At 47.0% G+C, this 22,899-nt stretch overlaps 1 protein-coding gene across 11 annotated transcripts in view; it reads right to left on the reverse strand.

The window, feature by feature from the left end:
• The window catches only part of RPH3A (rabphilin 3A), a 285,353-nt gene that overhangs the window by 76,380 nt on the left and 186,074 nt on the right, over positions 1–22,899 (reverse strand). For 9 of the 11 annotated variants that reach the window (XM_073790165.1, XM_073790159.1, XM_073790166.1 and 6 more), the window contains one exon: positions 20,428–20,548. The exons of 1 other annotated variant lie outside the window; for it this stretch is intronic. The gene's annotated coding sequence lies outside the window, so the exon portion shown is untranslated. Of the gene's footprint in view, positions 1–20,105; positions 20,140–20,427; positions 20,549–22,899 lie in introns of all 11 variants that reach the window. One more of the 11 variants, XM_073790164.1, reaches the window with a different exon arrangement.

Below are 22,899 nucleotides of genomic sequence, written 5' to 3' on the forward strand. Positions count from 1 at the left end.
CAACTAGAGCCCAGGGAAGAGCTTTGTCTTCTCACCTCAACACACACACACACACACACACCCCTGCTTCAGCCCCATTCCTACCCACCCACACCACACACCTACACTTGCCCGTTCCCACTGACAACACGTCCTCATGCCCTCATTCCCACCTACACTCACACTACACGTCCACACGCCGTCCGCCACACACTCCACATGCTTCTGCTCACCTCTCCCCCAGCACCATCCCACCCACAACACACCCACATCTACGCCAGTCACTCCCATACCCACTTCACCTACACCCCAAGCACCTTCAGCTCCAAAACACACACACACACGCACACCACCCTCACTTTCACCCATGGTACAAATGTCATGACAGAATCTTCCGTCAAGAGCTCAGGCTTTGGAGTCACATACACCTGGATTCAACCCCCAGCTAAACTCAAGCTGGGTGAGCCTGGGCAAAATACTTAACATTTCAGAGCGTCGATTTTCTTGTCTGTAAAATGGGGGCTGTAACAGCACCTACTTCACAGGGTTGTTGAGAGGTTGGAGTGGAAAATACAGCAGCAGAGAGTATCAAGGCTAGTTCTGGTGCAAGGTAAACCCTCACTAGGTGTCACCCAGGGGCTCTTGCAGAACCCCACCCTCCAAAATAACATAGGTTACAGGGTCTCTGGCCAGGAAGGATACTTCTTGCCTCATACAGTCCAGCCATGGCTACTTTCCTGGGATGTGGATTCTAAGAAATCTGAGACCACATCAGGAAGTTCCCATGAATAATAAATCTTGAAGACTGGGCTCCATCCCTTCCTCTCTCCCGCCCAGGCCCTCCTGACACCAGGTGGGGGAAAGCAGCAGAAAAATGAATCTTGGTCAGTGCTGGCTGGAGAACATGAATGAACCTCAAAGTTCCTGTTCCTCTCCCTATGTCCCCATGAAAGCAGCCATCAGAACATTAAGTATGAATGGAGCACTCTGCAATTTACAAAGCCCTCGGTCTTCACAATGACCAGGCAGGTGGGCGCTATGTCCCTCATCACTGGAGGCAGGGGAGTGCAGAGGCTGAAAAGTGCTGAGCGGCCAGAGTTCAAATTACAGCTCTGCCTCTTTCTAGCCGTAGGATGTTAGGACAATTACTAAACCTCTCTGTGCCTCAGTTTCCTCGTATGAAAAACTTCATAATAATAGTGATAATAGTATCTACTTCATAGAGATGTTAAAGGATTAAATGAGTTAATACTTGTAAAGTGCTTAGAAGAGTGTCTGGTACATGGTTAGAATTAAATAGAGAGAAGTACGTTACCCATGTCACATCTCCAGGATATAAAGGCTGAGAATAACAGCTATAATGGTATTTACCATCTACTGTGTGCCAGGCACCACACTAAGTGATTTACATACATGGGCTCATACAACACTTGCAAAGAGACACCACTGAGTCCGTTTTACAGATAGAAAAATTGATGTTTATAAAGGTTCACTGGCTTTCCCCAAGACTGAATCAGAACCAGTAAGAAGTAGGGTTTCTTTAAACACAGTCCTGATTGACTTTAAATCACCCCCTACCGTCTTCTTCCTCCTCCCCATCCTTCCTCACTGAACCCTTAATAAATATAGAACCTTCATCCTGTTTCAGGCACAGTGCTAAGTGCTTTCCACATGTTGGTACTTAACACAGTATTACCTAACTTAATCCTCAGCTCAATCATTAGCCCCATTTTATACCAAGAAACTGAAGCAGAGAGAGGTTAGGTATTAGCCCAAAGTCACAAACAATGAGCCAGTATTCAAATCCCAGCTGTCAGAGATATACATACACCATACATGTATTACACCACACACACACACACCCTACCTTAAGCTACACCAGATAAGCCACCGTCTATTCCCTGATTTAAGACCTTCTCAAGAGACATTATATCAAAACTACATCTGAAGCTGGTCTAGTTTCTCTTCTCACTCTAGTAAGTGAAATATCTATATTGCACTGGGGCAGACATGGACACACACACCCTCTCAACATCCACTTTCCAGAATCATTTTTTTAATAGGAACTTGCATGAGCTGGCAAAAGGATATGAAGTCAGCAGCAAAAATGTAAAATACTGGCAATGATTCTATCTGTACTGCGGCAGCACGGTAGCCTGTTGGAATGATGTCCTCAATGAACATGCCTCCACATTGTGTAGTCCCTCCCACATTAACTCCGGGTTTAGCATGTGACTTTCTTTCACCAATGGGAAGTCAATAAATATGACACAAACAGAGGCTTGATAAGTGCTTGCCTATTGGGACTTACCCTCTGGAGTGTTCCTACCACCATGTTAGAAATCCAGTCCACTTACATGGAAGAAAACTAAGGCTCCCAGCTAAGAGCCCAGATAATCAACAGATAGGTGAGTGAGACCATCTTGTACTATATAGCTATCAAGCCTCCAGATGACTGTAGCCATATGAGTGACCCCAGGCAAGACCTACAGAAGTACCACCAAACTGATTCTAGCCCAAATTGCAGAATTACAAGTAAATAAATGGTTGTGTGTTAATCCACTAACTTTGGGACTGATTTGTTTTGCAGCAATAGCTAACTGATACTGGTAGTATGCCATGTCTTCTGCTTGCCCCTCCACATCTACTACCCACGCTTTTCTACTCTGTGGAAGGCTGACTTGTATATATTACTTCAAACAACTCCCTTGTCCTCTGGCTTCCATTCTGATTTTTCTCATGGAGAACACTAGGGGAGACTGGATGGAGGTAGGAGAGTGAGGTCAGGGCTCCCTTTCTGCAGTGTTGTCATGGGCAGTCAAGGGCTGCCTCCCTTGACAAAGGTCACATCTCTGGTCAGAAGGCCCTGGCCTATAACTACATCTCCAGCTCTCACATGATTCTGGTAATTCTATTTATCTCCCCCTTCAGAACTAGGGGTGGTAACAGCTCCCCATTATTCTTAGCCCCAGGGTACTTCACTAACCATGGCTGGTTTTCCTTAATCCTGCTCATGCTTTTTTCCTCTTAAAAACTGTCCTCAAATTACAGTTTGAATTGCCATCTGTTTCCTGCTGGGATCCTGACTGACACAGGCAGTGTCAACAGCACATATTTTTCATGGAGACAGAAAACAACAGCAGCAACAAACTAGAAGCCCTCATTCCTCAGAAAAGTTGGGGAGATGTCAGCAGAGATTTGGCCAAAGCTATGGTTCAAGACCACAGACAGCGGCACATGTACTTTACTCCCCGTTTTAGTAAATATATGGAAGTGTGTGTCTCTCTCTCTCTCTCTCTCTCTCTCTCTCTCTCTCTCTCTCTCTGTGTGTGTGTGTGTGTGTGTGTAGGAATGAAACCAGTAATTGATGCACTTCCTAAAAGTTGGGATCCACCATCCTCTTATGATGTGACTCACACTTTTCTCCCTGAGGTTCATGCAGCAGAAGCTACCAGGATGGTATGGTGTTGAGAAGCCTTTTTCATCCCCTGAAATGTTCCTGCTCCTCCACTTAACACCTCAAATCCCAGTTCAACCCTCACCGTCCCATAATGCCTTCTACAGTCACCTGAGCCCTCTCTTCTCTGAAATTTTAATGTACTTGGAATTCAGAAACTCAGGGCTTAGCCTCCCATAGTTCACAGAAATCATCATCCACAAGACTGAAAATTCCATGGAGGAATGGAACTTCTCCTGTTATCAATGCTCCAATTTTCTTTTAGTGAACCATCCTTTTCCTATCTTATCCATGGGGTTCTGATGGAGCTGACCTCAACTACCAGCTATGGGGCAGTCACGTGACCCTGGTATGGGCAATCAGCATATTCCCCTCTTCTGGTTCAAAGTTGTTTTAGTTGCCCAATACAAGACAATTAGACTCAATTCTGCAACTTTTGTTGGAACATCTTAGGAGGGAGATTCTCTGTTTTTTTCCTTACTGGGCTGAAGATGGGAAAATACAAACTTGGACTTGGTGAGGTTCGACCAGGTGGAGAAAGCCTGCCTGCTAGTGAGGCTACCCCAAAGGAAAGCAGAATTAAGAGATGGTTAGAACTCAGTCCTAGAGCCATGGGATCCAGTCATGCCTCAGCTGTGATTTGGACTCTTTGATTACATTGGCCAGTAGATGTCCCTTTGTATCACTTGAATTAGTTTGAGTTAGGTTTGCCATCAGTATTACATAAGGTTTTTTTTACAGAAACACATAAAACATGGATATGTATGGACTGGTTGATGCAGTGTGACCAGAAGCTTGCAGGAACCTAACCCTGTATTTCCCCTGGGAGCAACGGTTGAGTATTTGCTAATTCAGTGATCATGGTGCTTCACAGAACATAACTACTACAAATAATGATCATCAACTCTCTCTCTCTCCCCCTATATATGTATAGATATGTATATATTGATATATACATACACATACATACATATATACAAGTTATTTGTATATATAAAATAAATAATATATACATAATATGTAATGATGTTATATATCATATATACATACATATGTATTATATGTAAATATATATAAAATACTAGACTAATCAGCAAGCACTCCTACATTTCCACTTTTCCTCTTACAATAAGGACTATTAAGTGGGACAAATGCTTAGTAGTTTGGTCTGTTTTCTATTGTATTTTTCAAGTGTGGTAGAGGCAAAGGGCAGATAATAAGATAATTGATGCAAAGAGGTAATTAGGGAGGAAAACTGCCAAGGAGGTACAAAGTACTGTCATTATGGCTTGTTTCCTGGCCAGTTTCTCCCATGCAAAACCAAAGGTGCATTTCAAACCCCATTCCTACACCATCACCATTCTGGGGCAGAATGAGGTGAAGCAGAAGAATAGAAACCAGCCAGGAGTGAACAAATTGACTTGGGGATTCACTGGGGATGGAAAACTTGCAGGAATCATCTAGTACACAGTCCTTCTGGAGCCTAATCAGATAACAAACCAGGGCTGGGAGCAAATGGGTTGGTAAGTATATTTTCAATCTCTAGCCTCTGCAGAGCATGCTCAGAGGCGGAAGGTTTGCAGTGAGCCAGGGGTAGTTGCAAATGGTTCCTCTCCAGCCAGGCTGCCAGCTCAGTTTCTGCAATAAAATGAGTCACTGATGAGGGCTGATTTGAGGGAGTAGGATGGTCCTCATCTTTCAAAGCTGAGGACAAGTGAGGATTGAGTCCCCTTGGCCCTGATTTCCAGCTCCTTCTTCAGGAAAGCAAGGCAAACTTGAAGGTGATTTCTCTCTAAAAGAGGAGTTAAAGCTTTGCAGTTATTTCTGAGTTTTGGGTCTGGTTTTTGCATGGCCAAGCTGCAAGGAAAATCAAGAAAGGAAACGACAGTGTCCCCAAGAAGCCTTCATGGGACCTGGGGACAGAGAAACCCTGAGTGAAAAACCAAGCTCTTGTGACTTAGAACTGAAGCCAGCAGGAGGCATTGTGTTAAGGGTCTGGATTTAGAGGCAAGAGGAAAGAAGGTGATGTTCAACACCTACCACTGTCATTTCATCTGGTGCTTCAGAACCTCTCCTCAATAATCACCTCTCCTAGGAAACCAACCTGTGTTCAGATTAGGGACTCATTGGATATGAAGTATTTAAATCTAGACACTTCACTAGGGCTGGTCCTGGCTCTATCCCTTGCTAGCCTGGGACCTTGGCCCCTCACTTTCCTGTCCAGAAAATAGGGCTTATCATTGTACCTTCTACTCAGGACCGATGGAAGAACTGGTTGAAACCAGACACGTAGTGCTCCCAGCATGGTGCTGGCCTACATTAAATGCTCAGTAACTGGCAGCTCTCAATCCAGAGTAATGATAATTCTAATACAAAGTCCTCATTGCCAACCATAGCCTGTAAGGTTTGAACTTATACTCATGTCCTTTCGTTTTTTCTGCCTTCTGCACCTTGTGCTGCCCCTTCCTCTCCCAGGTACAGTAATCTCCATACTGAGGAGCCTCAGTGATCTTTTAGAAAGCTCGGGGGGTGAGCATTCTGTGGCCCTAGATCCCCAAGATGATGAGGGGGGCTGATGGGGCAACCAGAAAGAAGTGGTCAAGAACTGTCAAAAGGCACTGACAGAACCCGGGAGACCCTCATCAACTCTCCTATCTGCACAGCACTTTAACACACTGCAAAGATTTCACAATAGCATCCCTCTTAAGCATCACCATTTCCTTGCAAGTCACGTAAGATAGGAGTTTTAGGGCCCACTTTAAAGATGCCAAAAATGAGGGCACATAAGGTTAAGATGACTCACCAAAGGCACATCAGTGGTAAACAGAGGGACTGCCTTAGAACAAAGTGTCACATCCCTGGCTGCACCCTAGAATCATGGTGGGGGACGAGAGGAATTAATAATGCTAATTCCAGAACCCCAACCAAACCAACTAAAGAAGATGCTCATGGTGGGTACCTACATCATACTTTCTGAAAGTCCACCTGGTGATTATAATGTGCAGCTGGGGCTGAGAACCACTAGCTTAGAACCATGTGCCCCGATCCACACTCTCTCCAGCCTCCCTTTTCTCCAGCCTCCCTTTCCTCCAGCCAGAGCACCTTCAACTTGAATGTACGTCAGAGTCACCTGGAGGGCTCAGGAAAGGAGACCGATGCCCACTTCCCAGCCCCAGAGTTTCTGATTCAGGAAGCCTGGGACAGAGCCCCAAAAGTTGCATTTCTAAGTTCCAGGTGATGTTATGCTGCTGGTCTAGGGGCCACACACACTCTGGGGACCACCCCTGTGTGCAGTGCTAGAAAAACGGAACCCAGGAGACCAAATTTCCTGGTCCATGGTTTCCCTTCTGCCAACAGCATTCTCTTTGTTCTGGGTCAGAGCATATGTTACCAGAAACCAAGGAAGGCCAGGGGCGAGGCTGAATACTTTGGGGCTTTTTCTTCTCTTATTTCTCTCCTTTTAAAAATAATCCACCACTTAAGAGACTGTCACTGAGCATTTGCTGCTTGTTCTTCCACACATGGCCCAAACCCTTCTCCTGCAATGCAGGTCTTCTTAAATATTGAATAAGTCTGCTGCTCCACCAATTGCCACAGCCAGGGCTGAGGTAATGTCGATGTCGACAAAGGCTTAATACGACTAATCAGGTTACAAAGCTCAGGCTGCTGAGCTGGTTTTATAAAAGACCTTCACTTTCTTCCCCATCACCAAAATCTCTGGTGGCTCAACACCTTCCCTGACTGTCCCCCACCCCTTTCAAGATATGGGGATTGTTTTTTCTTTTACTGCTTTTGCTGTTTAATGAACCATAGGATGAGTTACAGCAGCCTGGGGAGTGGGTCAGGTTTCGAACAAGAGCAAGGAGCATTAGCTTGACACTGTCAGTGCTCATTTATCTAACAAATACTACTTATTGAGCACTTACTGTGTGCCGACACTGTGGGATACAGTGTATTGAGCTTACTGTCATAAATAAAACACTCAAATCCTCCTGCGCTGGTGGAACTGACATTCTAGTGAGGGGAGATAGACAACAAATGAAATAAATAAGTAAAATCATGTGTCACATGGTGCTAAGTGCTAGGGAGAAAAATAAAATAAAGAAGGAAGAAGTAGAATTCTGGAGGGGGGTGCAATTTTAAATAAGATGATCCGAAAAGGCCTCACTGTGAAGGTGATGTTTAAGTAAAGTCCAAAAGGAAGTGAGGTAGTGGGCAGAGAGTGGAAAGGATTAAGAGTACCCTCTTTAGAATGCTGAGCTCTGAGATTTCATCATCATCATCATCACCACCATCAAAATAAAAATAACTAATGTTTATTGAGCACCTCTCACGCCTGTTCCAAGCAGAGACTATATATATTGACTTGTTAAATTCCCAAGACAACCCCAGAAGGTAGATGTTATTGTCATCCACATTTTCCAGATGAGGAAACTGAGGTACAGGGAGATTTAGTAACTTGCTCAGTCACAGCAGCAGAGCTGGGATTCAAACCTAGGCAGACTGGTAACTATCCCTACCTCCTCCCTCCACTCTCACCACCCTCATTTTCAAGAAGGGACCCCACACCATGGTTAATTGCAGAACATAATCTCTCCCTGGTTGGGGTCCCACTGTCCTCCTCCTTTCTAGGGAGTCAGTGCTGTAAAGAGGGTGGGGTGCAGGGGGATTGGCCAATACATGAAACTCCTTCTGGGTCAGTTTAGAGTATTTCCTCCCCTGATTGTGAATCCTGTGCTGCAACTAGGGAGCCCTTTTCAAAACAGATCAGATCAGGTCATCCTTTTGCTTGTGAAACTGCATTGTTCTTGGGATAAAGACAAGTTGCCATACCATGGCCCTGCAGGTACTATCAACCTCATCTCACACTGTGCTCCCCCCAAACCTATGCTCCAGCCGTGCTGGCCTTCTTTGATCCTGGAATACCACCACCTCAGGGCCTTGGCACATGCTGTTCTCACTGCCATGAATGTTCTTTTCTCCTCTTTTTACTTGGTTAACTCCTATTCATCCTTCAGCTCCCAGGTCAAATGTCACTTCCTCAGGGAAGTCCTCCCAGATTACATCAGATTTCTTTGTCACATGCTCTCACAGACCGTGTTCCTCTCTTTAGAACCCTTGCCTCAGGTTCTAATTATACATCCATTTGTATCATGACTGATTTATGTCTACCTCCTTGAGGGAAGGTACCAACTCTAAATTGTTTTCTACTATATCCCAACAGTGAACACAGTGCCTGACAAATACTACTAATGACCAGATAGAAGATAAGGATCCCCCAACCAAATATCCCTCAGAAAACAGAAATCCACCGTCTATCCAGGTCCTTAAAATATTTTTTTACACTGTCAAGTGTCTCTCATTATCTCTCTCAATTTACTTTTTTGAATAATGGAATAGTTTATGTAAATTCTTTCTAAACTTTTCATCCATCAGGCTCCAAATGGTATCTCTTCCTTTTCCTATTCTTCAACAAAAGGTTTTTGCAGTAGATGACTTTTATTAAAGTTATAAAACTTTCCTCACTTTTCTGCTTTGTTGATTTTTTTTTTTCTTTTTTTTTTGCGGTACGCAGGCCTCTCACTGCTGTGGCCTCTCCCGTTGCAGAGCACAGGCTCCAGACGCGCAGGCTCAGCAGCCATGGCTCACGGGCCCAGCCGCTCCGCGGCATGTGGGATCCTCCCGGACCAGGGCACGAACCCATGTCCCCTGCATTGGCAGGCGGACTCTCAACCACTGCGCCACCAGCAAAGCCCTGTTGATTATTTTTAAAATACGTGTCGGTGGCAGAAAAAATAGTTTTTATGGATTAATTATTTTATATAATATGTGATTTTAAGTATGTTTGTATAATATGATTGATGAATCAAATACTATAAATGGACATTTGACCATTTCATCTACATCCCTAATAGGTTTTGTTTTCTTTCTTTCAGCTCCTAACAGATTATTTTTTAAAGTCTGGCTAACCATTTTGTGCAAGTTAGGAGGGACTGCTTTTTTTTTTTTTTTGCGGTACGCGGGCCTCTCACTGTTGTGGCCTCTCCCGCTGCGGAGCACAGGCTCCGGACGCGCAGGCTCAGCGGCCATGGCTCACGGGCCTAGCTGCTCCGCGGCATGTGGGATCTTCCTGGACCAGGGCATGAACCCGTGTCCCCTGCATCGGCAGGCGGACTCTCAACCACTGCGCCACCAGGGAAGCCCGGAGGGACTGATTTTACTGGAAAAATGTGGAAATTGAAGGTCAACCTTGTATTTGGGGCCATCTGACCTACATGGTAGTAGATAGTCAATAAATATCTATTAACTGAATAGTGATGATTGTATGTTGAATGAATAAAATGATTGTATGTTGACTGAGGTGACCCCTAACTTCAATGCAGAGAAGACTAGACATTCTTTTCTGAATTATCCCCCTAACAAAAACGAACTCAGATTTATAGCTTCATGCAATCACCTCCTAATGTGCACTTAACTCTTACGGATCATGTTCTGTCTTAGGTTCTGTCTTAGGATTTTTATTTCTTCAGTTTGGCTCCAGAAGGTAAAATGATCAGGAGGGACAGGAGCCAGATCAAAGTTAACACCAGGAAGGACAATCATGCTGATCAGACCTGTCCAGCAATGTGTGGAATGACTGTGTAGGTGCTGAGCCAACCACCATGGAGGCATTCAAGCCCATTGGCCTAGGAGTGATGAAGAGGATTCACCCACGGGAAAGAGCAGCGGTCCTCCCAGAATGACCCAAGGACCAGCTGCAACCAAATCGGTCAGGAAACTCTTTACCCTGCAGGTTCCTGGGTACAACCCCGAATCTTCTGAATCACAATTTCTAAGGATGGGCCTTGAGAATTAAAAAAAGTACCCCAGGAGATTCTTTTTTTTTTTTGCGGTACGCGGGCCTCTCACTGTTGTGGCCTCTCCCACTGCGGAGCACAGGCTCTGGACACGCAGGCTCAGTGGCCATGGCTCACGGGCCCAGCCGCTCCGCGGCATGTGGGATCTTCCCGGACGGGCGCACGAACCCGTGTCCCCTGCATCGGCAGGCGGACTCTCAACCTCTGCGCCACCAGGGAAGCCCCAGGAGATTCTTGAATACGGTAAAATTTGATAACCCCTGAAGTTAATGACTAGGCAAAATTAGCGCCCAGACATTTGGATTTCTCAAGTGAGTAAAATTCTCTTCCAAATTTTAGGGGAGCCCTCCCTAGGGCTGCCAACTTTTGTTGCTGTTGTTGTTACTTTCCAAGGAAGGGCACTAAAATATTTTTTTAAAGAAAGAAACTACCATCAACTATTGCCAATGTTTCATTTTTAAAGAACATATTTTAACATTAAATGAGCAGAAAAGACAATGTCAGACTAAAGGAAAATCTGTTCTAGGAAAATTTAGCTGGCAATATTTTGCCTATCTATAAAGGCCTAATTTTCCTTCTTTCATCAAGGCCAGTGGGAACTTTATAACAGGCCAGATGCATGTTTGGAAACCACTAGCATAAGCAAGTGATCTCCAAGAGCCTTCCTGAACTAGGCAGATCCAAAGATCTTAGAACGAGTTTGTATCGGCTACTATGAAATAACAACAATGGTGACGATAGGGTCCTGGGATCTCTGCCCATATGAACCAATTTGATCCTTATGAGAACCCTATAAAATACATGTTGTCGTTAACAGCATCCCCATTTTATAGTTGGAAAAAAACCCTGAGGTACAGGGAGCTTTGGTAACTGGCCAAGTCTGTACAGTTAGAAAGGGATGAAGTGCAGATTTGAACCCAAGGAGTCTTAGCTGTCATTGCGGGGCCCTTACTGCTGGGCTATCCCACAAGCAAGTCAGGTTTTACAAATGCCTGGTACACACACACCCCTGGCTTGAGCCAACCAACTGGTGGTGCTGAAGAACAAAGAGCCCAGAGGTTTGCTCATGGCACATGCAGTGGGGTGAAGACAGAAGCTGAGGGAGAGGGAGATACCCAACTTCCCCCAAAGCATGAGAAGTAGCCTACAGAACCCTGTATGTTTACCCTGGGGCTCCCAGCTCCCCATGGGAATCAGCCACCTGCCGGTAGCCAGGTGTTCTGTGACTTGGAGCACCCACCTGGAAGCGCTCACAGCCCCAGCTGCTGGGGCCCCACCAGGAAGGATGCTGAGGGCACAATTTTAACTGTCTGCTTTTTCCAGCATTTTGTCACATTCTGTTGGTTTTAGGCTTTGTCTCTGCCTTTTCCTCTGGGGAGGGGGGGATGGTGCACGTTAACCGGGTGGGAAGGGAATTTGCAGACCTCACTGAAAGGCCCCTCCCTCTGAACACCCTGTTGGTCTTGCCTCTTAACCCACTGGCCCCTCTCCACATCCCCAGAATCACAACCGCTGAACCACTGCCAAGAAGGGTCCCATCCCCTGGTGTGGGCCCTGGTTCCTCCCTCTCCCCCATATCTGACCTGACTGAGCTACTGCCGAAGCCCCCCACCCCGGATCTTACCACCGTCTTTCTTCCACCGCTTGGCCCAGGCGCCATCGTTGCTCCCCATCAGCGGTCTCCTGGCTTCCACCCCACCTCCTGCAGTCCTTTCTCCACTCAGAAACCAAAGTGATCATTACCAAAATTGTAAATTAGGTCATGTCACTCTCCCGATTAAATCCCCCTTCCCAGTGAAATAAAATCCAGACTCCTTGCCTACCCTGGCAGGTCCTGCAGTCCCCAGGGCCCTCCGACCTCATCCCCCTCACTTTCCCCTCATCCCACTACACTGGCCTTCTTGCTATTCCCTCAAGACACCACAGGTGTCTCTGCCTTTGCACTTGCTGTTCCTCCAGCCTGGATCCTGCTGGCTCCTTCTAGAAACTCAGCTCTCAATCCAAATGTTACCATCTCCCCTGGCCATCCTTTTTATAACTAAATTGTAATAACTAAATTCTCTCTCTTCCCCCACCATTTATCACTCTCGATCATGTCATACCATTTCCTTCATAGCACTTAACATGGTCTAAAACCATCTTATTTGTGTGTTTCCTTGTTTATTGCCTTTGTTCCCCACTAGACTGCAAGCTCTAGGAAGGCAGGGAACTCTGTCTCATTCACTGCTGAGTCCCCAGTGCCTGGCACATGGCAGTATACAATAAATATTTGAGAATGAATGAATGATGGAGCAAATAAATGAAAGGGAATGAGTTTGCAGAAAGCAGTGATTCTCAAAGTGGGGTTCCTGGAGCAGCAGAATCCACATCACCTGCGAGTGATGTGTTAGACATGCAAATTCTTGGGCCCCACCCACTGAATCAGAAACTCTGTTTTAACAGCCCTCTAAGGGATTCTGACACAGGCTTAGGTGTGCGAATCTCTGCCATAGAACCACCTACAGTCTCTCACTGGATCCCCTCTTATGACTAAAAGTGCATAACTAACTGACTGGGTGGTCAGTCTTGTCGGGGGAAGGAAGTAGGGAAGGAGGAAGGAGTCAGCCCTGTGCCCTTGACTGACAACTGGCCTCTGCATGCCCAGGTAGTCTTCAGGCCCCAGAGCCATGCAGAGCACACCAAGGCTGGGAAGGGCTTCAGAGACCACTGTGTCCCTCCCCAGAGCAGAAGGGCCGGCAATTTGCCCAGAAAGCCACATCTCTGGCCTTTTGAAAGCTCCACAGAATCCCAAGCATTTGATTTCGCAGTAAGATGACCACCTCGTCCTGGTCTGCCTGAGTCTCTCCCAGTTTGAACACAGAAAGTCCTGCCTGCCAAGAATCCCCTCAGTCCCAGGCTAACTGGGACAGCTGGTCATCCTACTTGGAGGCCTGACTTGGGGTCTTGGGACTCACAAATGCATTCCCTTCCCAAGTCACTTTGGTATATCTGCATGGACAAGACTAAAGAAGGGATGGGGAAGGGCAGGGGTTAGGACAGGAAGATAAAAAGATTGGGAGAAAATGCCAGTGGAAGGGAGACAGGAGAGGTCAGATGAGGGGGGGAAAAAGGGGAGGAAAGATGAACCACAGGAAGAAAGAAAGGGAATTTTTAAAGGATGGGAAAGATGGGGAAGGGGATGGGTTGGGGGTGTGAAAAGCGGAGAGAGAAAGACAGAGACAGACTTAGAGACACAGCGCTATGGTGACAGAGGAAAAACTGACAGGTAGAGGGGGAGGGGATGGGGGCAGGCACAGGCTATGGGGCAGAATGGACCACACAGATGCCTTTTGGCAGCATCTCGCATGGAGGGCCTCCCAACAAACTTCAAGAAATCATCTCTCTTCTCAGCAGCCCCGGAATGCAGCCTCATCATCAATGGCTGGCACCAAACCTGCTTACCAAATCTATTCTCTACTGAAAGCTGCTTCCATTCACAAGTTGCCGCTTGTCATGGTGTAGATGCATTAGAAGAGGAAAGAAAGGAGAGAAAGGGAGAGAGAGGAAGGAAAGAAGGAAGGAAGGAAGGGAGGAAGGAAGGAAGGGAGGGAGGGAGGGAGGGAGGGAGAGAGGAAGGAAGTTAGGAAGGGAGAGAGAGAGAGAGACAGAGAGAGAAGAAAGAAAAAGGCAGGTGAATGATCTTAGAAGATTATATTAAGAGATGTGGAGAAATTTTTTTTTCTTCCACTCTGCAAATAAATCCTTCACAAACCAAACACCATAATGATGCTGTCAGATGAATTTCCCCCTGTTGATTAATTGCAGAGGGGTGGGCAAAACCCCAGCTTCTTGAGGCATGTTATCTTGCTCACTAGCTGGATTCCTAAGACAGAGTCTGACACAGCTCCATTGCAATGAGATTTAAGTGTGCATTATATGTCATTAAAAGTAATGACGGCAAGACAATTACTTTGAAGAAACCACAGTGACACATTGCATATGGCAGTCTGGTGCCTTGGCACTGCACAGTGGTGTCCCACATTTCCCTGGCCCAAATGGGAAGCTGTGTTGGGCTAAGAGGAACCAGGTCTGTTCCCTGGCCAGGCTGGAGGGCTGACCCTTGACGCCTTGACAATGAGCCATCCTATAACCTGAATCCCTGGGTGCTGCCTGAGAAAGAAGCAGCCCTCTGGAGCACTCAGGTTAGCAGGGAATGGGGTCAAACCTGGTAGGTCCAGCTCGTGCTCCCGTGCAAAACAGAGGGATCCAGTAGCAAAAAGTAAATGATGTGTGCTGAGGAGGCAACAGACCTCAGCCCCTCGGGGGATGATGAGGGTGGGGGACCTTGGCAAAAATTCTGAAGCTCACAACACACCCAGAACTGTTATAACTAACACCTGTAAAAGTGTTTTGCATTTCAAAAACTCCTTTATAGCACTGGAGGCTTAGGAAAACAGATCCCAGGGCCCTGCACTCAGAGTTTCTGATGGGACAGGTCCAGAATATAACCCAAGAATTTGCCTTTCTAACAAGTTCTCAGGTGATGCCGATACCGCGGGGGGGGGGGGGGGGGGGGGGCGGGGAGGTGGCCAGGACCACAGTCTGAGAACCACTGAGTTAGATGAATCACCCAATTCAGGCGAATCAGTCTTGAGCATTGAGAGCTTTTTACAGCAGAATGTGAATCCAGCAGTGTTTGTCTTTCTTTGCATTTTGCCCTCTCAGGTGAAACCTCAAGCTTAGTATGTGCAAACTCCACTCCCCATTCCCAAAAAGCACTCCCCTCGGACTTCCCTGGTGGCGCAGTGGTTGGGAGTCCACCTGCCGATGCAGGGGACACGGGTTCGTGCCCCGGTCCGGGAAGATCCCACATGCCACGGAGCGGCTGGGCCCGTGAGCCATGGCCGCTGAGCCTGCACGTCCTCCGCAACGGAAGAGGCCACAACAGTGAGAGGCCCACGTACCGCAAAAATAAAAAATAAAAAAAAAAGCACTCCCCTCACTTTTCAGAGAGGATTTTACAACTCCTCCTCACTGAAGTGTAAATGACTAATAAGGCTGGATGCATTATTCCACCCAAAAGCATCTTTATCCAAGAGCAAAGCCTAAAGACAAAGGATGAAACTTTAATGATGGAATTTCACATATCAGTGAACTGAGTGCTTTAGGGTGACAAAGGAAGCCCTCTTTGTACCAGCCCCCCAAAAGATCACATTTTGTAGGCAGCTGCTTACTTTATCTAAGTCCCAAAGGGATTATGTCTTTGTCACTAGTTTTTGCCAATGCCCGCCATGGTACCAGGCATACTGTAAGTACTCCATAAATGTATGACACATGAATAAATGTCAATTAACACTCTTGACAGGAGGAGAGAGAGGCCAGTCCTTTGCCTGTAGCAGATCTGAGATGAAAGCCAAGCCCTTTTAAACTCTTCACCAATGACTCATCATAATCAACAAACAGTAACTAAGCACCTACTGTATGCAGCTCTCTTGCTGGACCATAGGCCAAAGGCACCTCCCCAAACTGACCAGTTCACTAGTCAATCCAGGTTTCATTCATTCATTCATTCATGCAAGTCATTGCTGAGCATTTGCTGTGTGCTAAATCTGACTCCAAAAAGGAAGACGGCACAGCCTTGGCCTGCAAGGATCTCGCCTTGTAGCATCTCAGGAGCCGTATGCAGGAGCATCGTGGCAGGGAAAGCACCATAGCAGGGAAGGGAGGGAAAGCTCAGGTCTCCTAGGAAAAATCCTCGGGCTCCGAGCTGGTGAGTTGAGATGATTCAGCAAAAGCCTCCCAAGGATTTGGAGGAACGAAAGACTCAGAGTAGTCAGGAGGGCTTCTCCTCCTGAACTCCTTCCTCCAGGGCCTACCCACCACACTCACAACTGCCCTGTTTCCTCAGGGCCTCACAGGCTTAAAGAAAGGAGGTCATTATGCCCATTTCGTGGGTGAATAAAATGAGGTCTGGGGACCCTCAGCAACTGCACAAAGACCACATACGGAATAGTGGGACTGGAAGTCTACTGTCTCCAAGCCACGTCCTCTTTCTCCTGGGTCCCAGAGCTGTATGCCTGGCACAAAGGATTCACCTTCCTCTATCCTAGCCCAGTCGTACTTTGGTCGGGGTGATTTCACTGTTACCATCACCAACAGCATCTCCATCACTCACATTTGTTGGACACTTACTCCTTGCCAGGCTCAGTACTAAGCACACTGCAAACATTAACTCAAAATTCTCACAGTTCCTTTACTATCCTTACTTTAAAGATGGAGAAACTGAAGCCCAGAGCGATGATACGACATAACTATAAAGTGTTAGAACCAGGATCTAAACCCAAGAGATCTATTTCCAGAGCCCACACTCTTCACCACCACACTGCACCTGAGGAAAACGAGGCTGAGAGAGGTTTAGGGTCTTGCCTGAAGTCACACAGCAAGGAAGCATTGGAGCCAGGATTCAAACTCAGGTCTGGCTGCTCCCAGGGACCCACACTGCAGCCCCTGGAGGCTAAAAAGGCTGTTAATGAAGCAGACAGGGGTGGGGAACAGGAAGGAGAGGGGGCTATTTCTGTGGTGCCTCCTTCACTCTCCCAGCACATCAAGGATCTCCATCCTGGGTGGCAGCTGAATAATTTAAGCTCATCGGCTCCAGCCCACCACTACTGGGTCCCAGATTTATTTTTATCCCAGGTTACAGCCACAGTGCTTAACAGAAATAAACCATGCTGTTCGCTTCTCATCGCCTTTACATCAACTCCGATTTGTCTGCATTCATGATCAGCTCCCCTCTTGAAGGCGATAAAGAACAGAAGACAGGTCCATATGTCATGGTGGTTTTTGTTAGAAAGTCACAAACTCTCTATGACCCACAGAGAGAGAGAGAAAGAAAGAGAGGGTTAAATAAAAGTAAATACCACAGCCTACAAATAAACCACCCTAACCAGACCCACAGCCTTAGACAGGTAGCCAGGATGTGTACAGGCAGCAAGAAAAGAGAAAAGGCAGAGCAAGCTGGGGAGACTGACTTCCCAGGCCACTGCTCTGGACTGCAGAATCTCTGGCCGCTGCCTCCCTCCCACCAGCGAGAAAGGAAATGTCCACATTTGTCTCCACGGTTATGCTTCCTGATTACCAGCACAGGATGGAGAGGAGCTGCTGAAAGTCCTCCCCCTGCACCCTGGCTGGGTGGGGGGAGTGGGGGCTGCTGGAGCCAGGAATGAAAGCATAATGCCTTGTCTTTTATGTTGCTGTGAATGACTTACTGTGTGGTCTTGGGCAAGTTGCTTTCCCTCTCTGGGGCCTGTGAAGGGTCAGACTAGATCAGACGTTCCGAACTTGAGGTGCTCAGGTGGGCTATAGGGTATATGCATCTTTTCAGAGTGGAGGTTCTCAAAGGGGTCCTTGGTGTCTCCCTGGGATAAATCTCTATAAGGACTGCAAGTGCTGCCAAACCTGGGTGTCTACGCAACTGAAGCCATAAACAAAGAAGACCCCTCTCCAGCTGAGCATAGGATTCTAGGAACTAGCAAAGTTCTCGGAGGGTTGATCCCCATCCTGACTCACCCAAACAAAACCTCCTCAACACATAGGATAAATTCCCAAACACAGTGCTAACCATTCCTAGAACCGTGAGTGTGTGCACACACATGCACACTCATCACATAGTCATAGAACCTCAGAGCTGGAAGGGGCCTTGGGGTCACATAGACCAACTACCTCATTGCAAAGATGGAGAAACTGAGGCCCAGAAAGGGGGGGCAGAGCTGGGGCTGGAACCCAGGTCTCCTGATCCAAGTCCAAGGCTCTTTCCAGAAGATTGTTTCCCTTTCCCTGGTGCACCATAATGCACCAATTCAAATGTGATGAGGGAGGAGGGAGGGCAGCCTCTTGGATCTTAACCACCCCCAAGGAAGTAAGGCTGGGAGGCAGCAAGTAGATGTTCAAAAACACCCACGTGTGGACAGCCCAGTCCCAGCTACCTCAGGCGGGCTGGCATGCACTGCATGGCTGAACCAGTTGTTATAATATATATGTATAACTGAATCACTTTGTTGTACACCTGAAACTCACACAGCACTGTAAGTCAACTATACTTATCTATATATAGATATATAAAAACATAAATTCTACATATTATATACTCTATATATTCTACATATTATATATTAGAATATTAGATATATATATTACATATCCTAATATATAATATATAATATTCTTCTATAATGTATTATATATATATATTAATACCCCTGCACTGTATGGTTATATTGCACTGAGGCCCCTGTGGTTCCCTTGATACTCCCCTGTCCCCCTAAACCTCCCCATAATCCAGCAATTAAAGAGTTAACACTCAGCACAGCAGGGGACCCCTAAGATCCCCCACTCCAGGGCCCCAGCCATGGTCCAGTCTGACCAGTTAATGGAAAGTTCAATATTTTAAATATCGCCCATGGACAGATCCGTGGCTCCTGATTTGAACCAAATTTCCCCACATTCATCCTTCACACTTAGGCTTCCCAGGGAGGAAACGAAGGCAACTTCCTCCTCAAGGTCACCCGACGAGGAAAGCCTAGGATTTTGAGGACCAAATCTTTGGTACTAACCACCAAGCATCCCTCCCCCTCTGCCTCACATATCTTTCCTGAGCAGTCATATGCCCTGGGATTTTGGTGTCCCCACTTGGCTCTGGGGCTGGAGAAAATGACTGAGTGGACTCTGCTTACACTTGCCAGTCTCTGGGGCTGATTTTTTTTTTTTTTTTTTTTTTTTTTGCAGTACGTTGGCCTCTCACTGTTGTGGCCTCTCCCACTGCGGAGCACAGGCTCCGGACGCGCATGCTCAGCGGCCATGGCTCACGGGCCCAGCCGCTCCACGGCATGTGGGATCTTCCCGGACCGGGACACGAACCCGTGTCCCCTGCATCGGCAAGCGGACTCGCAACCACTGTGCCACCAGGGAAGCCCTGGGGCTGATATTTTATTCCTCCCACCTCCAAGACCAAGAACTGAAAGAGGAAATCCTTGGGGGTGCAGAACACTGAAGTGGCCCATGAGATAATAGCGAAGATGCTAAAAATAAGGACATTCATTTCCAGAAAGATAGATGTAATCAAAGCAGGAAGCAAAGAAAATCCCCTTTTGATGGGTCACAGATTAGCAGCAAAGGCATTTAAAATTAAATGTGAGCTTTGGATTCAGTTACAAGGGACCTCCCCTTCCCACTCACTAAGAGGTTGGTGAGGCTTATTCCATCAGAATAAAGAAACTAGAGCAGGGTATGGTCTGCCCTGGAACAGATCTGAAGCTGGAGCCTGGAGCCTGGAGCCTGAAGCCCTTCCCCAGAATCTGAACAAACACTGTTCCCTTCTTTCCCTACTCTGAGACAGACTCAAGGATAAAGCCCCCTGGGCTGGTGCACCCTCTATACAATCACTTACAGGTTATACCACCTGTGAAAATAAAACATTGTCTGCTCAGCAGACAGCTGACTGCTCCCCTCTGGCCTGCCTGACCACTCATTCCAAGCAAAATGTGGTCCTTTCATGTCTCCCAGTTCTCTCATTTCAGGAAGCTTATAACAACCAAGCTTGCAAAAGAAAAAACCACCACAATTAAATTATTCAGCTCTCCCTGGAAGATGGTACTCTCTGAGCCCAGTCCTATGCAAGACTCACTTGGTATGCCTAGGTTACCCTAGGCAAGGGTGAACCCTTCAGCCTTAGGTGACCGTTTCTCATCCAGAGTCAAAGTGCCCACCCACTAGATCAGAACACCCAGTGATCCCCCCCATGCCAGGCTGGCCAGCCCCACAAAGGGTTAACTCACTCAGAGAACTGCCAGCTACTTCCAACAGCTTCTGCTGCAAGGGAGAAGACAAATTGGGCAGAAGCCACAATTTTGATCGCATTACCTAAAACATTAGCATATTTTACCCTCACCCTGGGCAGTGAGCAGAAATCTCATTTGGCTTTGGGGTGTTGCTTAGGCGATCAAACACTGCAGAATGTGGGCAAACAAACGTGGTCATTCCTCAACATCCCTCCCCTCCCACCAGCCCTCTATCCCACAAGCTCATGTACACATCTCCTCGCAACTGGGATTCCAATACCCCTAGCCCATTTGCACAGTTAAGAAGAATATCACTTACCGAGACACCAGAGGATTGCAGGGGGAATGGGTGAGCCAAATCCTTGCCAACTCCTCTCTTCCCTGCCGGGTGGGAAAATGCTAACTCCGGATGACTTGGTTTGAAAGCTCAGCGGAGATGCCTGAAAGAAAATTGTTCATTTGACTCTCCTACTCTTCCCAAAATAAAATCGAAGCAACTGCGCACGCACACACACACACACACACACACACACACACACATACACACCAACTACCCCTAAATCATGCAGGTCCATGATGAAAAGAAATACCACTGCCAGAAGAGGAGGAAACTCAGACCACTCAGTGGACACAGTGGCTCCCTCAGACTGCCCTCCACATGGATGAAGGTTTTTGCTCTGTGAATCAATCTCTCTCTCTCTCCCCTCTCTTTCTCTCTCTCTTCCTGTTTCTCTCTGTCGTCCGCGTAGACGACTCCGCGCTGCTGGCAGTAGACGTATCAATTGCTTCCCCAGTGCCGGAATCAGTGGCAGCTGCCGCCACTGCTGCAAAACCCGGTGTGAGCAAGGGAGGGGGCAGCAGCTTCCAGGCGCAAGGGGAACCGAGCCTGCCTTCCACCCGTGATTTAAGTGTGAGGTGCCTGGAGAAAGAGAGGAAGGAGGCCGCGAGGAGAGATTGGGCGCACCAGAGATCCTAGCTGGTCGAAACGGCAATCAGGAGATTGGCGATCAGCACCGCGGACAGCGCTAAAACGCGGCGGCGGATGGGATGGGCGGGAAGCGAACCCTTAGGCTTCGAAGTCAAGTTATTGGATGGTAAGAGCAGAAAAGGGGGAGAGTCCAGGGGAGGTGGGGGGGGGGACAGGACTTCTCAACATCACACAGTGAAGTCAGTGACAGCCTACCTACCACACACTTGTTCTAATCTTGTCGCTCACTCTCGGTGCAAAGAAGCTGTAACTTCACAGCCCCTTTCCCACACACGCCCCCAGACCTTCACTGCTCATCTCTGCTCAGAAAAGAGTTTGACCCCAGTGTGGGAGCCTCAAAGTGGCTTCTCCCCCCACCCCACAAATCAGCCCAGTTGACCTGTCTTCACCCACATTGCTGCAGATTTCTGACCTATACCTCAGATGCCTCAGAATTCAGAGCAGGAAGATGAGGCTTAGGAAATGGAAATTTCTATGGGGCAGAATGGCTTAGTTGAAATAGCACTTTACAGGTTTCTGGAACCAAGTCTAGCCCCCATACAACCTTGGAAAAGTCACTGAACGTCTCCAAGTCTTATCTGCGAAATGAGCATATGACTATCTGATTTTCCTCAAGACAGGAAGCAAGAAGTTAAAAAGCAACAATAAGAACACCCAAGTTGTGGGTTGGTATAATCCCATGATCCATAACCTGTCCTGTGATTCAAATGTCTTGACAAAAGGAGAAAGGAAATGACAGCCAATCCAGAATGGTATGTGCCAGCCTCACCTTTCAGCTTATGGTTTGAGTAGGATGAAGTTGGGAGATTACAGAAGGTCTAAATCAGACAGTTGAGCCATAGCCAAAGACCTATCCCCAAAAGACCCAGATTCATGTTCTGAAGTGAAACCACTATATGGACAAGAAAATAAAATCATTAAAAGGAGAAATATACAAAGAGAAATTGATTCCCATGGCTTCCAATGTTCCAGATCTCAAGGGTCTTATTCCTGCTTAATGTGAGGAAAGGGCAGGAAATCTCAAATAGGTCAAGATCTGTTTAGAACTTCTCTGCAAAGTAAATAAGAACCCTTTTTACTGGGGACCCTCCTCTAAACGGTCCCACTTAGATGGCCCAGGGTGAGCCACCACATTTGTCACTTAATCCCCCTCCCCACCTTGAAAAGTAGAACTTAAAATGTCAGGATCTTAGGGATCATTTAGAGCTTCACTTTATAGATGATCATGATGATGGTGGTGGTGATGGTCTTGTGGTGATGGTGGTGGCGATGCTGGTGGTAGTGATGATGATGGCAGCTATCATTTATCGAGAATCAACTACACACCAGCCCTTCTGCTAGGAACTTTACATGTGTCATCTCCTTGAATCCTCACCACGACCTTTTGAGGGAACTATGATTATCTCCACTTTACAGATGAGGAAACTCAAGAAATTAATTATCTTGCATAAGTTTATACAGTAGGTGGCAGACACAGGATTGAAACCCAGGGTTGTATGATTCCAAAGCCCATGCTTCAGAATGTCTCTCTCAGAGTCAAGTTCAAATGCATTCTACAATTTTTTGGCAGGACTTCATTGAATCTTTTCTAGGAAGATCCTCTGACATAGGTTCAATGCCCTCACTGTACACATGGAGAAACTGGGGACCAGAGAGGGACAGTGACTTGCCCATAGCCAAAGAGCTAGAAAGTGGCAGAGTTGAGTCTAGAACTCAGGCTTTTCAGATGCCAGGTCCTGTGTTCCAGTGTCTAGCATAATGTCAGGAATATGGTAGGCCCTCAATAAACATCTGAAGGGTGAT

Source organism: Tursiops truncatus, chromosome 13, assembly GCF_011762595.2.
Source record: "Tursiops truncatus isolate mTurTru1 chromosome 13, mTurTru1.mat.Y, whole genome shotgun sequence".
In the NCBI taxonomy this organism is placed as follows: domain Eukaryota; kingdom Metazoa; phylum Chordata; class Mammalia; order Artiodactyla; family Delphinidae; genus Tursiops; species Tursiops truncatus.